The sequence below is a fragment of the Bos mutus genome, chromosome 7 (genome assembly GCF_027580195.1).
Source record: "Bos mutus isolate GX-2022 chromosome 7, NWIPB_WYAK_1.1, whole genome shotgun sequence".
Lineage (NCBI taxonomy): Eukaryota > Metazoa > Chordata > Mammalia > Artiodactyla > Bovidae > Bos > Bos mutus.
Genome location: NC_091623.1, coordinates 78689440 through 78694232, shown reverse-complemented (window position 1 = coordinate 78694232; position 4793 = coordinate 78689440). Strand labels below are relative to the sequence as shown.

The 4793-nt window shown below is 43.4% G+C and overlaps 1 non-coding gene across 1 annotated transcript; it reads right to left on the bottom strand.

The window, feature by feature from the left end:
• Positions 1-667: 667 nt before the first annotated feature.
• On the bottom strand, positions 668-770 carry LOC138988751 (U6 spliceosomal RNA). The gene has a single exon (XR_011465007.1). It is a non-coding gene; the product is annotated as a U6 spliceosomal RNA (small nuclear RNA).
• Between the last annotated feature and the right edge of the window lie 4023 nt (positions 771-4793).

Sequence of the window (4793 nt, the reverse complement as noted above, 5' to 3'; positions counted from 1 at the left end):
ACCAGCTGTTTAGAGCCCATGTGCCCTAACTACTGAGCCTGCAAGTCCTGGAGCCTGTGCTCCACCACAAGAGAAGCCGCTGCAAGAAGCCCAGACACTGTGACAAAGCATAGGCCCTGCTCACTGCAACTAGAGAAAGCCCAGGCACAGCAACAAAGACCCAGTGCAGCCAAAAATACATAAGTAAAAATGTTAAATATATATTAAAAAATCAGTAATAGAATTTAGAAATGAAAGAATCCATTCCCACAGAGTTGGTTCACTGGATGCATAAGGAAATCAAAAGTAACAAGAAATAAGCAAAAAAAAAAAAAAAAAAACATTCTGCCTTGGTTATTATCTGTAATTGCTAAAATGAAAGCAAAAGAGTGTTGCAGATCCTGAGACTGGGCCAAGCTTGGATTACAGCTGGTCTGAGCTACAGGCACTAGTATCAGGGCCACTATCAAAGGGAGAAATGATACTGGAACCACAGTGAGGATATGTATATATTATATATGTTATATTATGGGCTTCCCAGATGGCGCTAGTGGTAAAGAACCCACCTGCCAATGCAGGAGACGTAAGAAATGGGGGTTCGATCCCTGGGTTGGGAAGATCCCATGGAGGGATGGCATGGCAGCCCACTCCAGTATTCTTGCCTGGAGAATTGAAGTTATATATATTTTTAAACTTGGAACGCTTTACAAATTTGCACGTCATTCTTGCACAGGGGCCATGCTAATCTTCTCTGTATCATTCCAATTTTAGTGTATGTGCTGCTGAAGTGCATACAAGCTCTGATAGTGAAGGGCCCTAAATAAGTTTGCTTTATTTATTCTTTGTGGAGGAATTTTTAAAGCTGGAAGACAAAGATGGCTAGAGGCCTCCAATTATCTGGGGCAATGGCCCTGCAATATAATCAAGATAAGAACTGACCCCTGCTGGAGACCCAAGGCCATCCGAACTTGAGTGAGTAAAATGGTCAGAGGATGGAGAAGAGACTTTTCTGGGACTCCTTGATATGGGAGCCCCGTGCGCTGTGATTCCAAAATCTGTATGTGAAGTCCTAACAGTGCTATAGCTAAACTGGGAGGATAAATGGGATAAAGGTGAAAGTCTGGTTGAAAATCTAAGGCATGAACAGACTGTATGAAGTGGTTGCGTCTACTTTGTTGTTTAGTCACTCAATCGCCTCCGACTCTGTGACCCCATGGACTATAGCCCGCCAGGCTCCTCTGTCCATGGGATTTCCCCAGGCAAGAACACTGGAGTGGGAATCTTCCTGACCCAGGGATTGAACCCACATCAAGACTGTATGAAGTGGTTGCGTCTTCTTTACCTGAATGTATTGTGAGGATGGATACTGTGTCTGACTGGGGAAGGCTTCCCCTACCAGCATTGTAAAACAGGAGGCATGGAAATCTACCCTTCTTCCAATATGGATTGGAAACATTAAATGGGAACCTGTGAGAGTGCCTGAGCCCACACAGGTTGTTGATTTGCAATTCCAAAGCCCAGTGTGCAGAGGAGACTGGCGTTTATAGCAAAAGCCTGTGAGTGCCACCTAGTGGCAACTTCTGGGATTTGGGACCAGAACATTCACATTTGAGAGAAAATTATTACTGAAAGACTTGGACACGACTGAGCCTCTAAGCACACACACACAGCTTGCTATTGGGCTTTGAGATTTCCCCTATGACTGGGAGACATCAAATGACCTTGAACCTGAAACACTCATTATGCCTTGGGTGATGATGGAGAAATACTCTAATGGGGAGGGCAATGCCCAGGAGTGTTCCGTCATACAATGGAAGTGTTTCGTACAGGAACATGCCACAGAATGCCAGGTGATACTTACTCTTTTCCTCTAGGGCTGACTCGGAACCACCTAAAGAGCTGCTGGATCATCATCAAAAAATTCTCAAACAACAAATGAAGGGAACCTTCCTACACTGTTGGCAGGAATGTAAATTGGGACAGCCATTATGTACCAGGTGGTGCTAATGGTAAAGAACCTGCCTGCTAATGCAGGAGATAAAAGAGATGTGGATTTAATCCTCGGGTCGGGAAGATTCCCTAGAGGAGGGAGTGACAACCCACTCCAGTATTCTTGTCTGGAGAATCCATGGACAGAGGAGCCTGGCGGGCTACAGTCCATGGGGTCACAAAGAGTTGGACACAACTGAGTGACTTAGTGCACGGCCACTGTGGAGAACAGTATGGAGGTTCCTTAACAAACTAAAAATAGAGTCACCATATGACCCTGCAGCCCCACTTCTGGGCATATATCTGGAGAAAAATATGATCAGAAAGGATACATGCCCCCCAGTGTTCATTGCAGCACTTTCTTACAATAACCAAGACATGGAAGCAACCTAAATGTTCATCAACAGACAGATGGATAAAGAAGGTGTGGTAAATATATACAATGGAATATTACTCGGCCATTAAAAAGAAGGAAATAATGTCATTTGCAGCAAAATGGATGGACCTAGAGAGAGTGATACTGAATGAAGTAAGTCAGACAGAGAAGGAGAAATATTGTAGACATCTCTTATATGTGGAATCTAAAAAGAAATGATGCAAATGAACTTACAAAGCAGAAAGAGACTCATAGGCTTAGAAAACAAACTTATGGTTGCCTGGGGAAAGGGGTGGTTAGGAAGTTTGGGGAGGTTATGTCACAGTGCTGTATTCAAAATGGATAATCAACGAGGACCTAGTATATAGCACATGGAACTCTGCTCAATGCTATGTGCCAGCCTGGATAGGAGGGGGCTTTGGGAGAGAATGGATACATGTATGCATGTCTGCTAAGTTGCAAGTCACTTCAGTCCTGTCTACATCTGTCTGTTTATGGACTGTAGCCCACCAGACTCCTCTGTCCATGGGATTTTTCAGGCAAGAATATTGGAGCAGGTTGCCATTTCCTCCTCCAGGGGATCTTCCCTACCCAGGGATCGAACCTGCATCTCCAGTGACTTCTGCATTGCAGTGGATTCTCTACCGAGCCACCAGGGAAGCCTGGATCCATGTACATGTATGGTGGAATCCCCTCACTGTTGACCTGAAACTACCACAACGTTGTTAATCGGCTATACCCCGATACAAAATAAAAAGTTTGAAAAAAAAAAAAAAGAGCTGCTGGATCTTCTGGCTACAGGCTACTTGGGCAGTGCCCTATGAGCTGCCCTCCACGGCCAACAAAGAGCCGTTTGGTTTGTGGGCAGAAGCTCCACAGTGAGTGGACACCTTCCTCTTTGTCAGGCTACCACTCTGATAGAAGAAAATCAAAGCAAGTCAACTCAGGGGGCTGATTTGCATTTTTCCTAGCAGTGGTGGAAGGACTTAACAATAGTAAAAAGACCCTATATTTTGGTTTTTACTGACTCACAGGCAGGGTCCAATGGCCTGGCCATATGGCCAGGCAGAGAGCAATGGAAAGCTGGCCTGTTAACAGGATGACCATATGGGGTGCATAGGACATGTCATGCCCAGCAGAAGAACACCTGCCAGATTTGGAAGATGATTTGAATTAACAAATAGGTTTCCTAGGGTGCTCATTTGAGGTGGCCACCTGGGTCCATGAAGTAGATGGACAGAGAGATGTCATCCTCAGAGTAAGTTTGATGGAGAAATGAACAACTGAAACTTCTTTTAAATTGAAGTATAGTTGATTTACAATGTTGTGTTAGTTTCAGGTGTACAGAAAAGTCTTTCAATTATATTTATAATTATATATAACTATTCAATATCACGGTAATCCAAGCCTATGCCCCAACCAGTAATGCTAAAGAAGCTGAAGTTGAACAGTTCTATGAAGACCTACAAGACCTTCTAGAGCTAACACCCAAAAAAGATGTCCTTTTCATTATAGGGGACTGGAATGCAAAAGTAGGAAGTCAAGAAACACCTGGAGTAACAGGCAAATTTGGCCTTGGAATACGGAATGAAGCAGGGCAAAGACTAATAGGGTTTTGCCAAGAAAATGCACTGGTCATAACAAACACCCTATTCCAACAACACAGGAGAAGACTCTACACATGGACATCACCAGATGGTCAACACTGAAATCAGATTGATTATATTCTTTGCAGCCAAAGATGGAGAAGCTCTATACAGTCAACAAAAACAAGACCAGGAGCTGACTGTGGCTCAGATCATGAACTCCTTATTGCCAAATTCAGACTTAAATTGAAGAAAGTAGGGAAAACCACTAGACCATTCAGGTATGACCTAAATCAAACCCCTTATGATTATACAGTGGAAGTGAGAAATAGATTTAAGGGCCTAGACCTGATAGATAGAGTGCCTGATGAACTATGGAATGAGGTTCGTGACATTGTACAGGAGACAGGGATCAATACCATCCCCATGGAAAAGAAATGCAAAAAAGCAAAATGGCTGTCTGGGGAGGCCTTACAAATAGCTGTGAAAAGAAGAGAAGTGAAAAGCAAAGGAGAAAAGGAAAGATACAAGCATTTGAATGCAGAGTTCCAAAGAATAACAAGAAGAGATAAGAAAGCCTTCCTCAGCAATCAATGCAAAGAAATAGAGGAAAACAACAGAATGGGAAAGACCAGAGATCTCTTCAAGAAAATTAGAGATACCAAGGGAACATTTCATGCAAAGATGGGCTCGATAAAGGACAGAAATGGGATGGACCCAACAGAAGCAAAAGATATTAGGAAGAGGTGGCAAGAATACACAGAAGAACTGTACAAAAAAGATCTTCACGACCCAGATAATCATGATGGTGTGATCACTGACCTAGAGCCAGACATCCTGTAATGTGAAGTCAAGTGGGCCTT